Source organism: Nicotiana attenuata, unplaced genomic scaffold, assembly GCF_001879085.1.
Source record: "Nicotiana attenuata strain UT unplaced genomic scaffold, NIATTr2, whole genome shotgun sequence".
Taxonomy (NCBI): Eukaryota; Viridiplantae; Streptophyta; class Magnoliopsida; order Solanales; family Solanaceae; genus Nicotiana; species Nicotiana attenuata.
The window spans coordinates 184,304-208,740 of record NW_017671196.1 but is presented as its reverse complement, the minus strand read 5'-3'; the positions used below and the strand labels follow the sequence as shown (position 1 = coordinate 208,740).

General features: G+C 40.1%; 1 pseudogene; it reads right to left on the bottom strand.

Annotated features, from left to right (window-relative positions):
* Positions 1 to 5,386: 5,386 nt before the first annotated feature.
* Positions 5,387 to 24,118, bottom strand: LOC109206602 (annotated as a pseudogene).
* Between the last annotated feature and the right edge of the window lie 319 nt (positions 24,119 to 24,437).

Here is a 24,437-nt window from a genome sequence, read left to right as displayed (position 1 = left end):
AGTAGCATGACGAGCCAGCTGGGAAAACCTCATCTCGTACTGAGTCACTATCACATCTCCCTGTGTCAACCACTCAAACTGCCTACGCAACTCTTCCCTGCGGGACTGAGGTATATACTTCTCCAGAAAAAGAGCTGAGAACTGTTGCCAAGTCAGAGGTGCTACAGCGGCAGGCCTACGCCTCTCAAAGTCCTCCCACCAAGTAAGAGCAGACCCCGTGAACTGAAAAGTAGTAAATACCACACCAGTCGACTCAAGGATCCCTGCCGTACGGAGCATACGCTGGCATCTGTCAAGAAAACTCTGGGCATCCTCGCCCTCAGCACCACCGAATGTCGGAGGCTGGAGTCTACCAAATATTTTGAGACGACGCTGCTCATCGTCTGGCATAGCTGGAACCACAAAACCCTGAGCTGGTGCAACCTGCTGAGCTGGAGGTGCCTCCGGTGTCTGTAGCCCCTGCACTCCCTGCACTCTCTGCGCAGGTGTGCGGGCATCGGGGGTCTGATTACCTCCCCCTGTCTGTGAAGTAGCTACTGCTGCTGTGGTAGCTGAAACTGCATGAGCCAATCCGGTACAGACCGTCAAGATCTGTGCCAAAGTCTCTTGAAGACCCGGAAACACGATAGGCACAGCTGGTGCCTGAGCAGGTGCTGCTGGAGTCTCCACCGCTGGAGCCTGATCCTGAGTTGGGGCAATTACCGTATTAGCAGGTACTGCCCCGGCTACTCTACCCCTGCCATGACCACGACCGCGTCCACGGCCTCTGGCGGCCTCAGTAGGTGGCACTGGTGGTCGTCTGTCACGTTCGGTAGCTCGTGTTCTCACCATCTGTGAGAGAATAGAATAGCAAAGATTTAGTTCACAGTTCAACAAAACCGCACGACAAGAGTTTCAAGAATGTGGAGTATTTCCTAAAGGTTCTGCAGCCTCTCGAGGATAAATACAGACGTCTCCGTACCGATCCGCGAGACTCTACTAAAACGGCTCATGATTCGCGAGACCAAGTAACCTAGGCTCTGATACCACCTTGTCACGACCCAACCCCCGATCGTGATGGCGCCCAACACATTGCTAGGCAATCCCGACCATTTCAACAACCTTAGCCATATAATCTAGATAGATAAATAAATATTCACTACTAAAATACCAATTTAATGCGGAAATTCTGAAATAATCTCTAACATTCGAAAACCCCAAAATAAAAACAAAATACTAATCAGCCCACTGAATCTGGTGTCACGAACATGAGCCTCTAATACAAATATTCACCTAATCACAAGTCTATCTAGGAAAGAAAATACGAAAAAAAGGATAAAGATAGATGGGAGAGACCAAGGCTGCGAACGCCATGCAGCTACCTCGATACTCCCGGATAAACGCTGCTCAGCCAACAAGTCCTCACTCACCCTGTGGTGTACCTGAATCTGCACACAAGGTGCAGGGAGTATTGTGAGTACTTCCAACCCAGAAAGTAATAAATATAAATAAAGTTTGAGGATAAGAAATCCTAAATAATACAAGGTAAAGCTATAAATACAGTAAAACAGCGAGGACAATTATAATAATACCACGACAGATAAAGAATAAATGACAATTAAAATATGCAATGCAACACATAAACCGGTACTCTCCAGTACCCCGCTGCGGCCGTGCAGCCCGCTCCATTTATTTAACGTCAACGGCGCTCACTGGGGGTGTGCAGACTCCGGGAGGGGCCCCTTACGGCCCAAGCGCAATAATAAGCCATATCGTGGCATCAAACAGGCCCTCGGCCTCATATCAATATCGACATCATACCACTGCGGCGTGCAGTCCGATCCCATACTCAGTCCAAAATCACATAAGCCTTTCGGCACAATACTATAAAAATATTCAGCCCAAACTTCATTTAAAAATATTACTTTAGTTTCTACTTCTAGAAAAAATGGCTGAGTTTACAACAACAGTGTTAAATACCAGGACTGAGTTCAATATCTAGAAATATGGTAAGAAACCAGTAAAAATAATCCCTGAAGGATTCAAGTAGTTGGCACGAAGCCCAATTATGATAATTAATCCATTTTTATAAGGATATCACAAAAACTACAATCAATTAGGTAGTAATTTTATTAAGCGGGACGGATCAAGTCACGATCCCCGACGGTGCTCTACCCCACGCCCGTTATCCGGCGTGCAAGTCACCTCAAGCCGGCCAAAGTCCTAGCTTGCTATGCCCTTGCCTTTCGAATTCACCTCTTCGTGCGTCGAATCTGACCAAAACCACAACGAATACGTCACAATATGCTAAGGGAATATAACCCAATCGAAAATACTCGAAAAACATCAAAAATCACGAAGTTGGCAAAACCCGAGCCCCGGGCCCACTTCTCGAAAAATTATAAATTTTACATCACCGGATTCCTTATCTCGCCACGAGTCCATGCATATAAAGAACACCAAAATCGGAGTCCAAATGACCCCTCAAATTCCCATTTTTGTTCTCTTAGGTTTCAAGCCCTAAACCACCCTTTTTGACCTTAATTCCTTGAGTTTTCAGTGCAATTTCATGTATTTGCATGATAAAACTGTGTTCTAAGTCCAAGAATGCTTACCTGATCGAATTCCTTGAATTTCCTCTTCAAAATCGCTCAAGAACACCCCAAGTCCGAAGTTAAAATATGTGTTTTGTAAAATTTCGCGAAGGGATTAAAAACCCACTTCTGATCAGTTGTTTTCGCACCTGCGGTCATTTTCTGCTTCTGCGGCTACCGCATCTGGGGTCTTTTTCCGCTCCTGCGGAAATCTCCTTAAAGTCCAAAATTCCGCATCTGCGGTCCTTTTGTCGCATCTGCGACTTCGCAGATGCGGTTGGCATCTTCGCACCTGCGATTACTGTCGCTTCTGCGGTTCTTGAATCGCTTATGCGGTACCGCTTCTGCGGTCCCATTTCCGCAGAAGCGAAAATACCAGAAGCAGCAAAATTCTGCAATCTCTTTAAGTTCAAAACTTCCCGTTAGGCATTCGAAATCACCCCGAGGCCCCCGGGACCTCAACCAAAAATACAAACATGATCCAATACCTTATTCAAACTTGCTCCAATCATCAAAACACCTCAAACAACACTAAAACCATCATTTCTCATCGTATTCAAGCCTAAGTTCTTTCGAAACTTCCGAAACACGCATTCGATCAAAAACCCAACCAAAACACCTTCGAATGACCTGAAATTTTGCACACACATCCCAAATCACCTAACGAAGCTACTGAAACTCTCGGAATTCCATTCCGACCCCCGGATCAAAATCTCACCTATCGACCGGAATTCGCCAAAATCTTAACTTTGCCAATTCAAGCCTAATTCTACTCTGGACCTCCAAAATCACTTTTGATCACACTCCGAAGTCACAAATCATCTCCCGAAGCTAACCAAATCATCGGAATTCAAATCCGAGCCCTCTAACACAAGGGTCAACGTCCGGTTGACTTTTCCAAAACAAGCCTTCCTTAAAGAGACTAAGTGTCTCATTTCCTTCTAGAACTAATCCCAATCAACTCTAACACATCAAATACTTATAATGAAGCATAAGGAAATAGAAAATGGGGAAAACGGGGTGGTAACACACGTGACGACGGGTCGGGTCGTCACAACCAGACGAGGATTTAAAGCTAGTGCCTGACGGCAACATTGACCTACCTCACTCAGCCTTCCTTTCCTCATATATGCACCAGCTAGATTTGACCAAGCGTCAGCAATATTGGGACGCAGCTGAAACACAAATTTTGACTTAAATTATGTCATCCAACAATAATGAACCATAAGTATTTCATTGGAAACACCTTTACTGTATTACTATATGAAGGTTTTAATGTACCAAAAGCCAAACTTGCAAATTCAGTAAGGCATCAAAGGCAATACAAAAATTAAGTAAGACGTCACATTTGTACTTCGTGCTAACACAGTTTGTCAAAATGACATTCTAAAAAATAATATTGATTAATGAGTTCATCATATTATTCTAACCTGTGTGGTACAATGTGAAACTGCGTCTATAAGATTGTATTGTGTTTTACTTGCAGGACTCCATCTACCTTCATCCATTCTGTGAAAATTACAGTATCTTGTTGTATTGATTCAGTTATTAAATCCATGTGGTTTATTAATGAATAGAATGAGATGTTAAGGAGTAATTACGCAACGACAAAAAAAGAGTAGCCATCAAGATGCCAGCTTTGCATAATGTTATATGTATTCTGGAAAACAATCTGCACAAATGGTTTGTAATCTGGTCCCATAACTCCCATAATAAGCCACCAATTTATTGGAATAAAAAATGCAACAACAACAGCTGGTTGAGGAGCACGAAAATTGTTCCTTTTCACAGCCTTCTTCTTCCAACTTAAACCCACACAAACCAGCTGTAAAATCCTTTTTAAAACAGGCCCAAAATACTCCAAAAATATGTGAAAATCAGCAGCAAACAGTGGAAATCGACAATCCGCTGTTTCACATCGACATTACAAAAAAATCAAATTAGCATGAAGAAAATGAAATGTCACTTCCATTGTCCTCACGATTGTGAACCAAAATGTAAATTTACAATATTAGGACACTTGATTACCTGAAAGATTGTACACACAAGCACAGAATTGGAAACAAATATGAAATCAAGCAGACAATCCCTAAGATTGAAATCCTTTCAAGTATGACGCCATTAGATCAAAGGTGTGATAGAATTGCATCGTTGTTGTCTAAAAAAAGGGTAACATAATGAAGAATCTCTTTTTGGATACTGAAGATGACTATTTTCCAGCCATTGGATTCATAGAGTGATAGAAGGAGTTTTTGCGTAGGTTCTGACAGTTAATTTTAGCTATAAACAGAAAGAACCCTCCATGATGAAATGACATTGATCAATATATAAAAATAAGTTTAATTCGGCTCTGATGGTTCTGAAGTTTTGAAGCATTGATCCTGATCTTAAACATGCTTTGGGTTGACAACAGAAATTGGCGCTCCAAACTGCTCAAGAATACTTCAGAAAATGAAGAATTAAAACCACCAAAGAGAAGTAATGAAAATACATGTATTGCCATTGAATCTAAAAGGAAAGGGAAAAAGAAAAAATTTGTACATGACATTATCTACTTCTTCAGAAATGCGATGTAAGAAGTCCCGTTAATCCATGTTATGGCAAATCCTAACATATCTGTATTTACAACATTATTTTAAATGTTAATTTTTATATAGAATAGAGAAATATATTAAAAAAATAACAGAAAGTAAAGCGTACCTATCCAAAGCTACAAATGTCATATCAACAGCTATTGTCACCCTTGGTTAATGAATCTCGGCAACAAAAGTAGTAGTTAAACCTCAAAAAAGATACTGATTATCTTTCAAGTGTCAGACTAAACTTCGAAAAACTTCTTTAAATACAACATTTGTAGCTTCAGTAGTTATTTGCGCAGTGTCATCACAAACCAAAATTTTTAATCCCTTTCTGCTTGTCACCCGAGAAAGAGCAACATATAGTTGTCCATGTGTAAAAACTGGCTTCTTCAAAAATAAACCCACGTGAGACAATGACTATCCTTGACTTTTGTTGATTGTCAGGGCAAAAGAAACAATGATTGGAAATTGTCTTCGCTGGAACTTAAATGGAATTCTAGCATCAAATAGAGTCAATGTCATTCTTGGAATAAACACTTTCTGCCCGGTCATCTGTCCTGCTAACAACTTGGCTTCAATAACTTGATTTTCAAGTTTAGTTATGATCAACCTTGTTCCATTACATAATCCTGCTGACTGATCAATATTGCTTAATAACATTACTGGAATACCAACCTTTAGAGTAAGAGCATGATTTGGAACTCCAGAACATTTAATTGTATTTAAGAATTCAGGAGTGTGTACATGTTCCAGTGCTAAATAAGTATTGTCAGAGCTGTAGATTGTATCAGAACTCAAATATGATTTCTCAGAACTTTGATTAAGAGAAATCATATATTCGTTGATTGATTCCACCATATCAAGAGTTGGAGTAAGAATGGCTCTTTGCTGGAGGTATCCTATATCATTGCAGCGGCTATTGAAATCCGGATATGTACTCTCTACAATTGCAGATGTTGGATCAACAGATTCTTTTATCAAAAGATCATCTGGTATTTCTACTTTTTCATTTCCCTCAACAGAAGTACCAATTATACCATCACCAATTGCCAATATCCAATCTGAAAAAACTCTCAACTCATCTACATGTCTCCCTATTTCATTACCTTGCAATCTCATATTCTTTGTTAACTTTAAGAGTTGACAGTGAGGCCACAAATAAGAAGAATTGAGATAAGCATTAACAATATCTTGTCTACTACCTTTTGGAATGACAAGTAATATTTGTCTGAAGTCACCACCAAGAACAATTGTTTTACCTCCAAATGGTAGGTGTAAATTGGATGGATCTTTAAACCTAATGTCACAGCCCAAATCCCAAACCCGGCCGTGATGGCACCTCTCGTGAAGACAAGGCCAGCCAGAACAATGCCAACACCTCTTTTAAGCAGTTAATTACCATTAAACAATTCTAAAGCATGACTTAATAACAATAATTCGCGGAAGTATAGTATATAACAGTAGAAACCATCCCGACACAGCCCAAACCGGGGTGTCACAAGTCATGAGCTACTACAGAATTTCTATAAGTCTACAAACAGAATATCTGGTACAGAAGTCTGGAATAACTGAAATAGCATGAAATAGGGGAGTCAAGGGGGCTGCGGACGCCAACAGCTACCTCGAAGCTCCGAACTCGCTGCCTGATCTGGACAAGGATATCAGTGCTTAGGAACGGACTCTGCTATGCCTGAATCTGCACACATTGTGCTGGGAGTAATGTGAGTACACCAAACCAGTGAGTAATAATAATAAATAATAGCTGAAGATAAGAAAACACATAACAGCACAAGGCAGTTCTATATCAGGCAGTAAATCACTTAAAGCAGTAAAATCCGTGAAATCATGTGAAATCTCCGTTTTAAAGGCAGGTAAATCAGGTAAAACAGCTAATAAGTGGTAAATAGTAAAACTGCCCCTCGGGCCCAGTATCAACCGCTCAGTACAGTAACTCAAATTACTCTCAGAATAGTATCATATAATAACCACTGCGGCGTGCAGCCCGATCCATATCTCGCTGCGGCATGCAACCCAATCCATCGCTAAGGCGTGCAGCCCGATCCATATGGGTACCCACGCTCACTGTGGGGATGCAGACTCCGGAGGGGCTCCTACAGCCTAAGCGCAATATTGCTGCGGCGCGCAGCCCGATCCACATAAACATTTGTTGCGGCGTGCAGCCCGATCCATATAAGTATTTACTGCGGCGTGCAGCCCGATCCATAATATATATAATATCCTCACTGTTGGGTTCTCAACCCCTCTTAGTCATTTTAGGACACAATAGTATAAGGTAGGGATCTCAGCCCACATATCTTCCTTCATTTAGGATTAACACTTATAAAAATGGTTCACATTGTTTAATCAAATAGAAACATGACTGAGGATGTGATTTTTACTAAGTAAAGTGAGGAAAATCAGTCATAATGCCCCTAAGGGTTCTACAAGTCGGCACGAGGCCCCAAACATGGCAACTAGCCCAAATCATGATGATAAACAAATCAGCTTAATCAAATACGCAGTAAAATATCAAACGGTACGGACCAAGTCACAATCCCCAGTAGTAAACAACCCCGCGCTCGCCATTAAGCGCGTGTTTCACCTCAATATAGCACTACGTTGTGCAAATCCGGGGTTTCAAACCCTCAGGATATCATTTACTATCATTACTCACCTCAAGCTGGCCAAAATCCTAGCTCGCTATGCCCTTGCCTCGCAAATCGACCTCCTCGCATGTCGAATCTGGTGAAAACCACAACGAATACGTTACAATAGGCTAAGGGAACATAACCCAATCAAAAAGACTCGAAAAATATCGAAATTCACAAAATTGGCAAAACCCAAGCCCCGGGCCCACTTCTCGAAAAATCAGAAAATTAACACCATCGGATTGCTTATCTCGCCACGAGTCTATACATACCAAATACACTCAAATCCGATCCCAAATGACCCATCAAACTCCACTTTAAAATACCAAATTTCCAAGCCCTAGCTTTACCCTCTTTTGATGAATTTCCACAAATTTCTATGTTAATTCTACCATTAAATAATGTATTAAGGTCAAGGAACTCACCTCCAATCTCACCTAGTCGAAATCCCCTTCAATTTCCGTCCAATAGCTCTCAAGGTCGATCAAAAATGGTGGAAATGAACTTAAGCTCGCGGAACAAAATGAGCTTTAAAACCCTTCTCTGAACAGTGATTTTCGCGTATGCGGTTCCCTTACCGCATATGCGACTACCGCTTCTGCGGTTCTGTCACGACCCAACCTCGGTCGTGACGGCGCCCAACACACAGCTAGGCAAGCCCGACCATTCAACAACATTATCCCAATTTCTTACTCAGACTATAGATAAATAACACAGGGATATTTACTAAGTCGTTACTTTCAAGTTTATAAATAATAATAAAATCTGCGGAAGTTCAATTAGAATACCACAACATAGCCCAATAGAATCCGGTATCACGAACATGAGCCTCTAATACAGAATATCCACCTATCACAAGTCTGTCTAGGAAAAAAATACGGAATAAAAGAATAAAGATAGATGGGAGAGATCAAGGCCGCGAACGCCATGCAGCTACCTCGATACTCCCGGATACTGCTGCTCAGCTAAACAAATCCCTACTCAACATGTGGTGTACCTGGATCTGCACACACATCCCAAATCACCTAACGAAGCTACTACAACTCTCGGAATTCCATTCCGACCCCCGGATCAAAATCTCACCTATCAACCGGAATTCGCCAAAATTCTAACTTTGCCAATTCAAGCCTAATTCTACACCGGACCTCCAAAATCATTTCCGGTCACACTCTTAAGTCACAAATCATCCCCCGAAGCTAACCAAATCATCGGAATTCATATCCGAGCCCTCTAACATAAAAGTCAACATCCGGTTGACTTTTCCTAAACAAACCTTCCTTAAAGAGACTAAGTGTCTCATTTCCTTCCAAAAATCAACTCAATTCAACTCGTTCACACAAGACACTGATAATGAAGCATAACAAAGCAGGAAATGGGGGAAACGGAGCGGTTCTCATGAGACGACGGGTCGGGTCGTCACACGAGCCCAAATGACCCATCAAACTCCACTTTAAAATACCAAATTTCCAAGCCCTAGCTTTACCCTCTTTTGATAAATTTCCACAAATTTCTATGTTAATTCTACCATTAAATCATGTATTAAGGTCAAGGAACTCAACTCAATCTCACCTAGTAGAAATCCCCTTCAATTTCCGTCCAATAGCTCTCAAGGTCGATAAAAAATGGTGGAAATGAACTTAAGCTCGCGGAACAAAATGAGCTTTAAAACCCTTCTCTGAACAGTGATTTTTGCATCTGCGGTTACCTTACCGCATATGCGACTACCGCTTTTGCGGTTCTCCATCCGCTTTTGCAGAATTCCCAATCCTCGCCCAGGACCGCTTCTGCGGTCTGGTATTCGCATTTGCGGACACCGCTTCTGCGCATCTTGTCCGCTTCTGCGGAAAATCACCATAGCCCAACCTTCGCTTCTGCGATTCCTCCACCGCATCTGCGGCATCGCAGATGCGGCTCCAAGCCCGCACCTACGGAAACAGCAAATCTCTCAAGAACTCGCACCTGCGACCAGCCCCTCGCATCTGCGGAACCGCTTCTGCGGCCCCTTTTCCGCAGATGCGGAAATACCAGATATTAGCAAACTATCAACTTCATAACTCCAAAATCCATCCCGATAGCTATCCGAAATCACCCCGAGGCCCCCGGGACCTCAACCAAAAGTGCCAACCCATCCTAAAACATCATTCAAACTTGCTCCAATCACCAAAACACCACGAACAACACCAAAACCATCAAATTACATCGAATTCAAGCCTTAGTTCTTCTAAAACTTCCAAATTACGCATTTGATCAAAAACCCGACCAAAACACCTCCGAATGACCTAAAATGTTGCACACACATCCAAAATCACCTAACGAAGCTACAGCAACTCTTAGAATTCCATTCCGACCCTCGGATCAAAATCTCACCTATCAACCGGAATTCGCCAAAATACTAACTTCGCCAATTCAAGCCTAATTCTACACCGGACCTCCAAAATCAATTCCGATCACACTCCTAAGTCACAAATCATCCCCGAAGCTAACCAAATCACCGGAAATCACATCCGAGCCCTCTAACTAATAAGTCAACGTCCAATTGACTTTTCCAAAACAAACCTTCCTTAAAGAGACTAAGTGTCCCATTTTCTTCCAAAACCAATCCAAATCGACTCATTCACCCAAAACTCTCATAATGAAACACAAGGAAGCAGAAAATGGGGAAAACGGGGCGGTAACTCACGTGACGACGGGCCGGGTCGTCACACCTAAGAATATCTCTTAAAGTTTTATCAAGAGCTTCAAAACAATATCTATGCATCATGGGTGCCTCATCCCAAATAATCAGCTTTGCCTTAATAATTAAATTAGCTAAAGGAGTACCTTGCTTGATATTACATGTTGAATCTTCAGTTACATTCAGAGGAATCACAAATCTTGAATGAGCTGTTCGACCACCTGGTAACAACAAAGATGCAATCCCGCTAGATGCAACAGTTAACACAATATCTCCTCTAGATCTTATGGCAGAAGATAGAGTTCTCCAAATGAAAGTCTTGCCCGTTCCTCCAAAACCATATAAAAAGAAAAATCCACCTTTGTCTTCATTCACATCTCTTATTATTTTTTCATAAACTGACTTTTGCTCATCTGTCAAATTCTTTACTAATTCTTGATGTTCCTCTGCCAAAGCGCGTTTATTATAACGCAATTCATCCCGTATTAATCTGTTACTATTGTCAATTTCTTCCGTATTATAAACAGGCCTTGGCATTGTTGGAAAATCCTGGAAACTTCTTCCACAACCTTTCAAAAAAATTTCAAGCTTTTGCAAACAGCGATTTTTCAATTCTTCATCTGTTAGCTCAGCTTCTGAAATAACATGAAAATATAAAATAATTAAATACAATTAGATTGTAAAGTTTAATTTAGCCTCATGAAATAAATAATAAGATTAACGAAAAAATATAGTGGTCAATAGTAGTTTACATTAATTTAACGTACATAGAATTTGAAGTAATAATATAGTCGAAACAATGTGCTCCATTTTATTTTTTAAAATTGTTAATAATGTGAATATGCAATTTATTATTCGTAATTTTTTTTAAAAAAATAAGTTTTTACATTAATAAAAAGTTAATCGAAGTATTTTTAATTAAAGTAGAGAATGCATAAGAACGATTATAGGCTTTCCCGAAGGTTTAGGGCATTAAATACAATGCATTAATTTTAAATTAGTATTTATTTCTGGAAAGTGCATTATTTAGTACCAATATTATTCCAATCATCTAAACAGAACAATATTTTAAAAGACAACATAACAGAATATTATTTAACAAACATTAAGTTGTTGAGTGAATTTTGTATGAAGTTGGAAAACAAAAAAACAAGATAATGAACAATCGGATTAATATGAATGAAGTAAGTAAAAAGAAAATTAATTAATAAAGTTACGCAAATCGGCCATCCTTCATAAGTATCATATCATAAATCGAAATTGTAAGCATTAAAAAAATACCTGGGTGATCCAATATTCTTCTTTCTTCATGAAGGATATCTTCTGATAGTAAATGCCATGTTGCTTGCCAAACAATTTCTGGACGTGACATTGAATTTGATAAAAGTAGCATAGCAAATAATTGCCTAAGATATGATGCCATTCCCCAATTACTTGCTTCCATTATGTAACGATCCAACCGGTCATCTTTAGAATACACGCCCCGATCCCCTATTAACTGCTTCCCCTAAGTTCATTACTGCTATTTTGGTTTGCCAGGACGTTCGGTGTGGGGTTTCGGAGAGTTTTGGGACACTTAGTCCCTAAATGAGAGCTTAAGTGTTGGAAAGTGGCCCGTAGTCATAACAATGTGAACACGGCCTCGGAATGGAAATTCGATGGTTCCGTTAGCTTCGTTAGGTGATTTCGGGGTTGGATGCGTGTTCGGATGTATTTTGGAGGTCCGTAGCTAATTTAGGCTTGAAATGCCGAAGTTTGAATTTTTGAAGTTTCCGGTCCGATAGTGAGTTTTTGATCTGAGGGTCGGAATGGAATTCCGAAAGATGCAGTAGCTCCGTCATGTCATTTGGGGTGTGTTTTCAAAATTTCAGGTCATTCGGACGTGGTTTGGTTAGGTTTTTGATCGAAAGCATACTTTAAAGATTTGGAAGTTCATAAGCTTGATTTTTGGTTTGATCCGTCGTTTCGATGTTGTTTTATGTGATTTGAAACTTCGAACGAGTCCGTGTTAGGTTATATGACTTGTGTGTGTGATTAGACGGGGTCCTGGGAGCCTCGGGTGTGTTTCGGTTAGGCTACGGGTTATTTTCTTCCATTTAAGAACTGCTGAAACTGCTGCTTCTGATACCCTCCTACGCGATCGCGAAGCATCTCCCGCGATCGCGATGCCTTACGTTGCCCACCTGGATATTTCCTCTTCTCGTTCGCATAACACCTACCGCGATCGCGAAGCCCAGTTTATTTCCTCTTCGCATTCACGTAGACGACCTCGCGTTCGCGTACCTCTGCTATGTCCGCTCTTTGCGTTCGCGTAGAGCAACTTCTGGACCTCGATATTTTTCCTTCAACGTGTTCGCATTCATGCTTCCGCGATCGCAAAGCACTAGTTTTCTCTCCTCCGTGTTCGCGTCCTCATCATCGCGTTCGCGATGTACATTTCTGGGCCTTCCCCAATTTCCTCTACGCGATCGCGACCATTGTTCCGCGATCGCGATGAACAAATCACTGGGCAGACAGAATTAAATCCCAAATTCGAGGGTTTCACCATTTTATCACATTTTGACTTCTAGAGCTTGGCGATTTTTGAAGGGATTTTCACCTGGGCGACTTGGGTAAGTGCTTATCACTCGATTTAGACCAATTTCCATGAATCTCCTCTTAATTTCATCCTTTAATTTCAGATTTTTAATGAAAAATGGGTAGAACTTCATAGACCGAATTATTGGGTTTTGAGGGGGTGTTCGACCTCCGATTTGGGAGATTTTTATATGGTTAGACTCGTGAGTGTACGAGGGTTCTGAAAATGCAAAAATTATCCGATTCCGAGACATTGGCCTAAGGGGCATTTTGGTCATTTTGCCTAATTTTGCGCTTTAGCTTTGAATTAAATAGTAGAATCAGTTGCTTGAGATGTTATTTACAACGTGTGATCCAGCCCGAGCCCAGGCACCTGGCACGCGTACTCCTACTACTACTCCAGCCCTTCAGGAGACTTTGGCACAGTTCATGAGTATGTACACCACTTTGGCTCAGGCAGGATTGCTTCCCCTCGCTGCAGCCACATCCCAGGCCGGGAGAGGAGCACAGACTCCCGCCGCGCGCACTCCTGAGCAGCGAGCTCATGTTGAGCAGGTCCCAAAGATTATTCCTGCACTGCCTGCGGCACCAGTTCAGCCCGAGGGCATGGCAGCGGCTTCCGAGCAGGAGCAGATGAGACTAGAGAGGTTCAAGAAGTATGATCCTCCGGTGTTCAGTGGATTAGCATGAGACGATGCCTTGGGGTTTCTTGATGAGTGTTACCGTATTCTCCTACTATGGGTATCTCTGGATCGAGCGAGGTTTCTTTCACTACTTTTCAGCTTCGAGGAGCCGCCTATGAGTGGGGCGCACCTATGAGTTAGACAGTCCAGACGAGGCAGCTTTACTGACTTGGACCCGATTTTTAGATATGTTTCTGAGAGAGTTTTTTCCTCAGAGCCTCAGGGATGCATGGCACGCGGAGTTTGAGCATTTGCGCGAGGGTGCTATGACCGTCTCGGAGTATGCCGTCCGTTACACCAGTTTGGCTAGACATGCCTCAGCTTTGGTTTCTACTATTCGCGAGAAGGTTCGCAGGTTCATTGAGGGGCTCATTCCTAGCATGAGGTCCAGCATGGCCCGTGAGTTGGAGATGGATATTCCGTACCAGCAGGTGGTGAATATTGCTAGGAGGATAGAGGGTATGCATGCTAGAGAGAGAGAGGGCAGGCAGGGTCATGAGAGATAGAGCAGCCGAGATCAGGAGAGAGAGCTTGAGGAGGCCTCGTAGACCGGGGAGGTATATCGGTCCTTATTTTGGAGGCAGGGTGCGTCATGGTAGAGGTTTTGCGGGTCAGCCAGTTCAGTTCGCGCTTCAGGCTTTGCATGGTGGCTCAGGAGCTCATAGGTCTCGGAGTAACCGCATCGCACAGTTCCCACCGCCTCGTCAGCAGAGAGGGTGCTTTGAGTGTGGAGATACTAGCCACATGATGAGAGATTGTCCCAGACTTCGGATCGGTGTGTCCCAACGAGGTATTCAGGCAGGTAGAGGGCACCCAAGAGGGGGAGGCCCGACTCGTTGATGTGTTTCATATAGTAGGCTTGAGGCCGGTGCGCCAGTTGAATGTCATTTAGGTACGGATTCGGTTTGTTATAGAGGGGCATTATCTGTAGTTCATCATAGTTCTGCTTATCGGGGTGAGTTCCCTTATTTATTGTTCCGTTTATGAGTGCGTTTCATGATTGTACTCTGTTTACGTGATTATTCTGTTGGGAGGTTCTATGAGTGATAGCCGTGTCTATCGTCCGTTCCTAGCTGTTGTCGAGAGTTATGAGGCTAGTAGTAAATTCATGGTGTCTGTTTCGGTAGGTTTGATGTGATCTCTGAGTATTCTTGGTTACGAGCTGTGATTTTCTATGCTCCACTGGTGTGGGAGCCAGCCTGTGTTGTAAACTGTAGACGGAATTGATCTAGTGAGAGTCTCTAGATGGGTTGATGTGTGCCCTACTTGTGATTCAGTAATGAGGGCGGGACCCTCGTGATTTCAGGTGATTTCACATGTTGAGACCGGGTAGTGTACTGCGGTGAGAAGTTATATCAGTATAAGATCATTGTGAGTCTTTTATATGCTTTCATTCTTACTTGTTAGATGTTTTATCGATTTGTATTTTAGAAGAATCTGTGCTAGTTTGATTTGTTTGTTAGTCCCCTTATGTGTTTCCTTTCTCGTATTCAGTCATTTCAGTTTTATGCTTCTTGAGTTCTAGCTTGTGGGGTGTATACCCATTGGTGTTGGCTGAGACTTGGTTGTTCGAGGGTTTTGTTATGTGGATTTCGTGGTTATTGAATCATCGCCAGTGTTGTGGAGGTTTGAAAAGAGTTCCTGTTGGACATGAGGCTTATGGTCGGTACGGATTTGATCTCAGGCAAGTATTGCTATCAGAAATGTTATTGTGGGCCTATGTGTGATGCGTCATGTTATATGGTTGTACCCTGTATGTGTTGGGTTGTATTGAAATAGCTGGTTGTGACTGATATCAGACATGGATTTAGGATCGGGTCTTTTGGAAACGGATGGAAGGTGAGAATTCTGGCTTGAATGCCTATTGGTATTGCTAGAAAAGGTTAAATTTCAGTTGAGATGGTGTCGTCAGGCTTAAGTGGATTGGGGTGACGTGGGATCACCCGCGGGTGTATGTTGGAAGTGCGCACTCAGTGACTTGAAGACTTTAGGTATGTTCTCTATGCTCGTTCGAGGACGAACGAATGTTTAAGTGTGGGAGGATGTAACGACCCGACCGGTCGTTTTTATAATTCACGCCCCGATCCCCTATTAACTGCTTCCCTAAGTTCATTTCTGCTATTTTGGTTTGCCGGGACGTTCAGTGTGGGGTTTCGGAGAGTTTTGGGACACTTATTCCCTAAATGAGAGCTTAAGTGTTGGATAGTGGTCTGTAGTCATAACAGTGTGAAGACAGCCTCGGAATGGAAATTCGATGGTTCCATTAGCTTCGTTAGGTGATTTCGGGCTTAGATGCGTGTTCGGAATGTATTTTGGAGGTCCATAGCTAATTTAGGCTTGAAATGCCGAAGTTTGAATTTTTGAAGTTTCCGGTCCGATAGTGAGTTTTTGATCTGAGGGTCGGAATGGAATTCCGGAACATGCAGTAGCTCCGTCATGGGTGTGTGCGCAAAATTTCAGGTCATTCGGACGTGGTTTGGTTAGGTTTTTGATCGAAAGCGTACTTTGAAGATTTGGAAGTTCATAAGCTTGATTTTTGGTTTGACCCATCGTTTCGATGTTGTTTTATGTGATTTGAAACTTCGAGCGAGTCCGTGTTAGGTTATATGACTTGTGTGTGTGATTAGACGGGGTCCCGGGAGCCTCGGTTGTGTTTCGGTTAGGCTACGGGTTATTTTCTTCCATTTTTGAACTGCTAAAACTGCTGCTTCTGATACTCTCCTACGCGATCGCGAAGCATCTCCCGCGATCGCGATGCCTTACTTTGCCCACCTGGATATTTCCTCTTCGCGTTCGCATAACACCTACCGCGATCGCGAAGCCCAGTTTATTTCCTCTTCGCGTTCACGTAGACGACCTCGCGTTCGCGTACCTCTGCTATGTCCGCTCTTCGCGTTCGCGTACGCTTTCACGCATTCGCGTAGAGCAACTTCTGGACCTCGATATTTTTCCTTCAACGTGTTCGCATTCATGCTTCCGCGATCGCGAAGCACTGGTTTTCTCTCCTCCGCGTTCGCGTCCTCATCATCGCGTTCGCGATGTACATTTCTGGGCCTTCTCCAATTTCCTCTACGCGATCGCGACCATTGTTCCGCGATCGCGATGAACAAATCACTGGGCAGACAGAATTAAATCCCAAATTCGAGGGTTTCACCATTTTATCACATTTTGACTTCTAGAGCTTGGCGATTTTTGAAGGGATTTTCACCTGGGCGACTTGGGTAAGTGCTTATCACTCGATTTAGACCAATTTCCATGAATCTCCTCTTAATTTCATCCTTTAATTTCAGATTTTTAATGAAAAATGGGTAGAACTTCATAGAACGAATTATTGGGTTTTGAGGGGGTGTTCGACCTCCGATTTGGGAGATTTTTATATGGTTAGACTCGTGAGTGTACGAGGGTTCTGAAAATGTAAAAATTATTCGATTCTGAGACGTTGGCATGAGGGGCATTTTGGTCATTTTGCCTAATTTCGCGCTTTAGCTTTGAATTAAATAGTAGAATCAGTTGCTTGAGATGTTATTTACAACGTGTGATTTAATTGAATAGATTTGGGCCATTTGGAGTCGAGTACTCGTGGCAGGAACATGGTTGCTAGTTGATTTTAGCCGGTTCGAGGTAAGTATCTTGCCTAACCTTGTGTGGGGGACTTCCCCTTAGGATTTGAGTCTTCTTTGTTGATTGTATTCCTTGTACGCGAGGGGACGAGTGCGTTCTCGGATTTATTTGTGGAAAAATTGCCCCTTTTAGGCTCTTAGATCCTTGTAATCACCGAATATGAAGTTGTTCATGATACGATTGAGTTCCCTGTTATTAGTTTCACCTCTACAGGACTTACTTGGAATTTATCTGCCCTCTTTGGTTATTCTTGTTGCCTAATTGACTTTTACTTGTTTAACTGTAGACATTTACCTTTCTGTAGTCACATTATCATTCCTAACTGCTCGTCTTTACCTGAAAAGCATTATTTCTACCTCTCGTGTAATTAATTGGTCTTAATTGGAAAGAAGTTAGATATCCTATGTTTAGTTGATATTTCCTTAATTGTAATTATTTGATTCATGTTAACTTCCTTGTTGTTGAACTTAATATTATGGAATCGTTGTTTTATATTATTTCTCCCTTGTTGAGTTGTTCTTATTGCGCTTAGTATTTCTCTATTACAGTTATTCCTTGTGAGTTAGTTGTACCGTCTTTTGGTGAACGGAATTTCTTGAGTTGATCCTCTTGCTTTGTTCCTGTATATATTGTCATTTGTTGTGTTGCATTGATATTGTGATGCACGAGGTTTCTGCCGTGCGGTTGTTGATATTGTGATGCACGAGGTTTCTGTCGTGCAGTTGTTGATATTGTGATGCACGAGGTTTCTGCCGTGCGGTTGTTGATACTGTGATGCACGAGGTTTCTGCCGTGCGACTGTTGGTACTGTGATGCACGAGGTCTCCACCGTGCAGTTGTTGTTGAAGGGTTGCACGAGGTCTTTGCCGTGCTATTATTGCTATTGATGTGTTGCACATGCGGCGTAATAAGGCGGGATATGTTATATGCTTATATGTGGGTTGCGCATGTGGCGGAATAAGGTGGGAGCATTGTGATGCATGTGTGGCAAAATAAGGCGGTGCTTATTATGTTATTAATTGCACACGTGGCGTAATAAGGTGGGCTATGTCAGGGGTTGATTGTAAAGAATTGTGACGGCCTGTGGAGGAATTCCTATTTATTTAATATTGTGATTGTGGGTTGCTTACCTGTATGAGCTTTATCGCATGGAAGTTGTGAGGAAACATCGTACGAGCGGTCCGTTCTCCTTTTCATGCTTACTAGCTGGTAGAATTTTGTTAGAAAACATTTGCACAGGTATACACGTAGCTAAATACTTAGAGGTGATTTCCTCCTGATTTTGCTAAGGGTGGAGGTACGCCCTCGTTTATCCATTATATTTGTGAGAGCGGCCCTACTTAGCCAGTTAGTTATCAGTATGAGCATGAGATTGATGGGGCACAGGATGCTAATGATTAGATTTCAGATGCTGGGTCTTCGCGAGTTGTGGTTTGTCCGAGACTTGGTGAAATTGTGGGAAGAGTTGAATAAGACTTTGTGGACATCATTGTTGGATAGGGGTTATTGACTTGTTTTCCCCTTGCTGTGTTGTAACCTTAGGATTTGGATTGTGATTCTGTCGTCATTTGTATCATCATTTATTGTATTCTCGTTGTTACTTGTTGTATTTTCCCTTATTGTGAATTGTAGCATTTTTGGTCATTCATGCAGTCTTTACATAATTATATGTCGTTTCCATTATTTCTATGATTATACTGTTTATTGATCGGTAGGTGCCTTGACTGTTCCTCGTCACTACTCCACCGAGGTTAGTCTTGATACTTACTGGGCACCGCTGTGGTGTGCTCATGCTACTCTTCTGCACATTTTTGTTGTGCAGATACAGGTACTTCCGCTCAGTTTTGTCAGCCTTGGAAGGAGGCGTACAGATAGAGACTTCAAGGTATATCTGCTACGTCCGCAGACCGAGGAGTCCCTTTCCATCTTTCTGTAATAAGTATAGCTTTTCCAGTATTTCTCCTTTGTATAGATATTCTTGAGTCAGAGCCTCTTATGTATCCCCTTAGCTTATGATTTGTGAGTTTCCGGGTTTTGGGAGTTTGTTAGCTTCGAGAATTGTTGTGATATGTGCCGAGCGGCACCTTAAACACCGTTTCATTTTTACCAGTTCAGTTTTATTTATTTTCTTCCGCAATTAAGGTTTATCTTCCGCATTGTCAGGCTTACCTAGTCATAGGGACTAGGTGCCATCACGACATGTTCATGGAGGGTGAACTGGGGTCGTGACACATTATAGCATCCACGTATTCCTTGTCATCATCTAATAAACCCAACGCATAACATGCATCTCTAAAAGTCTCATGATCAATCCCGTTGATTTTTTTTAAATCATCATAACTCTTTGGACCTTTAATGACATTCAACAACAATGTAAGGTAATATTGCTCGCCAGAGCCAGGTGGGACAAAGAATATTCTCCCAATAGAAAATGCAGATGTTCTTCTTTTTTCCCATCTTTTTAAGTTTTGTTTCCACACAAATTTTAGAGGGAATTCGGCATAAGTCAATTCTCTTGCTTCATGAAATGTCTTATTAGCTTCCAACCAGCTTAAAAACATAGATTCCTTTACGGTTGGTCTATTGACAACAACATCAATTGGATCATCATCCGAAAATATGACCGTCTGATTATTTGGTAGGTGAAAAGATAGCCTTTCTACCGGTGGTTCTCTATGGTGTATTGGGAATTTAAAAATTCTCCAAGCAGCTTCACAAGGTGATATGTATCGGCAATCACAATACATATTTATTTCATCAACGACCCCCGATTCTTCATTATTTACACTTTGAGAAAAAGCTGCGGTGACACGATCATTACCTTTATTTACATACTTAAATAAGTATTTAATGGATCGTGATTGATTACACCACTCCACGTTAATATGTGCACCATACTTCATTAATAAAAATCTATTGTGTGGTACAACATACCTATTATCCAACTCAATACCTACTCTCTTTGCAGTTCTACCATCATCCCTTCTTCTATAAATTGATACCCATCTTCATCAATTATGGTTGATGACACAAATTTTTTTGGAAAGTGCTTTGTGCATCTACCATTTTTCATGCACGGAGAAGATTTTCTAGCAGTACCACAAGGACCATGCATCATGAAATTTGTAACAGCATTATAATAAGAAGGATCTACTTTTTTATCTGGTAATTCTGCTGAAATTATTCCATCAATATCTCCAACATTTGGGTATTTATTAATAAGAAAAGCAAGATGTGTGCATGAGGCAAGCCTCGCTTTTGGAATTGAACTGTATAAATCACTGAAGAATGAAGATGTAATTAGATCATTAAGCTTATATGTTAGTTATTTTTAATATTAGCATATGATAACGTTAATGTGCAAACATAATAATTCTGTAGAACATTAAAATTATACCTGCTTTTACTTCTCCAAAAATTTCATTGTCGCGTAGATCCTTTATCATGCGATCCAACTTGATTTTGAAAACCCTTGTTAAAATGTCGGGACGATCTTCTGGAGATAATCCCCTACTCTCCACAAATCTAGTAATCTCTGGCCATTTTGGGTTGCAAGTAAAAGTGATGAACAAATCAGGGTACCCCGCCCATTTGCAAATTGCCATGGCATCTTGATAATTCTGCAACATGTAACGTGCACTTCCCATAAAGCTAGAAGAGAGTATAACTCTTTGTCCTTGAGAAGAAGGTTCTATATCCCCATGTAAAACAACATCTTGTAACCCTTTATAAAAATGTGCTCTCAATTGTTTTTGATGAAGCCTAATAAACCTTAATCGAGAAGATTCCATCATTGTATAACCATCTACCAAGAATTGCTGAAATAATCTTCTAGCTGACACAATTGTTGGATCTTCATCCTTCCTTTTTTGAATTTTATATGATAAGTACTCACGTGTGCTAACACATTTTCTTCCACCGGTTGAATCATCAATATCATTTAAAGGAATATCTTCTCGGTATCCATCTTCACCATACGGAAATAGTAATGGATATTGCAAACCTAAGTATGCTGCATTTAATTCATTTATCCTTTGTAGTTGTCCAGATTGGCTTTCAACTATGATATCTCTGTCAGACCTTGTTTGTTCAAAATCTTCTACAATCAAAGCAGCTACCTCCGAAACGGTTGGTAAATTGTATCTTCTTCCATCAGAGCCTCTTTTCCCAATCAATCTAAGTTTAACATTTGAGGTCCCATCTGTTTGAAATTGATCTCTCACCATTCTAAATGACTTTGCAAGAACATTGTTCTCATCAAGCATTTGCTTCAAGTCATTCACAATTTCAGCATGAAGTTGATTGTTATATTCACCACGGCTGTAAAGAAAAATATTGAATTCAACTAACAATTTATGTCTTATTAAAATTATAATTTTAAAATAATTTGAGTAACCAATTGTATATGCTAACCTGATAGCATGAATTCTATTTTCCACCTCATTTTCTGTATCATAGATATAAAGCTGAGCAAATTTTGGAGAAGATCCCTCCGGAGGCAATAAGCTTCCAATCTGATGATAGTTTTGCCCAGAGAATCTGAATGTTCTCAGTCCCTTTGTTTTGTTGACAGAGAAATCCACCTTTCCTCCCATTGATGTAAATGCAAATATAGAATTATATGTTCGAATGTTCTCTCTGAAATGTTTGATTTTTGCACCTTCATGAAATTAGGTTAGGTTAAACAAACATATATCTATATATATGCAAAATTATAGTGTATCTTTTTAATGAAATGAATTTATTTATTAACCTGATCCAAACAATAAATTCTTCAAAATCGAAGGAGGCTCCTTTGGAGTTGGTAGCTTGATTTTTCCACGACCACAACATAAAGTGAAAACAGGTTTTTTATTTTTATACTTCTTCTCAACTCTTTCCTCAAACCAGAAATAAGCCCCACAATATTCACATTCATAATTGGCATCTCCAATATCCCAGTATTCTGGTTGTATGAGAGTAAAATAAAGAGATAAAGTTAAAAAAGTTATTACATAGAAAGTAAAAGTATGTTGTATATGTAACTTGAAATTACGACATACTTACCTTAATTGGTGATCCGGCTCTCAACTTCATCATCTAAATATAATAATAATTAGTGCGTAAAATTTGAAATTTAATATAGAAGTTTTAATGCATTTGACCATTATCGAACATTGATGAGTTATATGTGAATACCTTCAAAAACATCGTCATCTTCATTTGCATCGTGAATATGTACGTTGGATTGCATATGGCCTTGATGAATAAATTATAATTTAATAAACTTGTATGTATGACTATAAGTTGTGGTTAATTCAAGGACATACCTGGTATATCAGCATCAATATTGTCATCTTCAAATTCTAAATATAAATATTAATTGTTAGCCGTTTTCCAATTTCAAATTTAGGAAAAAGTATATTGCAAAACTGAATTTGAAATAAAAGGGATGCATTTAAAAGAATGAAAATTGGATAAGTGTAACCAAAAAAAAAAAAACTCATAAGTAAAATTGTAAAATAACAAACATGATGTACTTGAGAAAATAAAGAGACGCAAATAACTTGAAGAAAATTAAAGTTGAGTTTTTTAAATAATTCTGTTGCCCATGTTTCGCATATAAATTATATGTTTAAAAATTAAAAACTTCATTATGTTTTTGGACATGTATATAGGAGCACCAAAAATTGATTTCCTCAAATTTCTAAAATAATTTAAATAACTTTAGCATAAATATTACCTTCAAATAATGGTATCTCATTTAAATCAGGTAGAAGTTGTTCTTCCTGCAAATTTGAACTCGACGAACCATATTGGAAATTATACTCTTGCATTGATATTGGATATTGTGCTTGAGAATAAGATGTCGAAACATGTCCAAAACTCTTTTTTGGGGTTCTACTAAATCGAGGAAAATTTAGACGATTTGTTATGTCCGTTAATGGTTGTTTTGCTTTCCCTTTTTGAGAAGTATTCCCTGTGATAGTAGAATCAACGAATTCTGTAAACCATAAAATAAATACAAAATAACTAATTGCTAGAATTGGAAAAAGATATGAAAACTATGAAACAAATTTTTACAGGCAACACTTATTATGTAAACCATGTTAACACGTAACATTTCTTTTTGATTTCATGTTGGTCAAGATAAAGTTTAAATTTATTGCAATAATGATATTGAATAAATTATTTTAAATTAGTCATACTTTCAATGAAAATGTAAACCGCCTATCAAACAACATGTTAAATTAGAGGGCTAAAAAATATTCATTTAATAGTATTCTAAATATTAAGTCTAATCAACCAAAGAAATCTCTTTTTAAAAATATAAACATCGCAAAAGAGAAGATAAATTGTTTAACAAAAATTTCAAAAGTAGAACGACAAAAAGCAAAATTCATGAAAAATTATAATTTTATATTTATAACAAACATGTATTAATTATAATAAAATAAACAAAAGCAAAGATATGGTAAAAAATTAAGCTTTAAATTTATAAATTACTGTACTGGCGCATATGAGATAAAAGTAAATAGGTTAAAAACTTTTAAAAAAAAATATTACTCGTCAGAATAGAAACGCTGAATTTTAACTTCCTCAAATTTTCATTTATGATATAACAAAATTTACACAAATATTTACCTTGCAATAATGGCAACTCATTTAAATCCGGTAAAAGATGATCGCTTTGCAATTTTGAAGGCGAATAATCATATCGCAAATGTTGTTGTTGCGTAGAATTTGGATACTGTTGTTGTGAAGACCCGATCCGTCGTCTCATGTATTACAGCCCCGTTTTCCCCATTTATTGCTTCTTCATGTTTCATTATCGACATCGGGTGAGTTAGAGTTGAATTGGATTGGTTTGGATAGGAAATGAAACACTTAGTTTCTTTAAGGAAGGCTTGGTTTGGAAAAAGTCAACCGGATGTTGACTTATGAGTTAGAGGGTTCGGATGTGAATTCCGGTGATTCGGTTAGCTTTGGGAGGTGATTTGTGACTTAGGAGTGTGATCGGAAGTGATTTTGGAGGTCCGGTGTAGAATTAGGTTTGAATTGGCGAAGTTAGTATTTTGACGAATTCCGGTTGATAGGTGAGA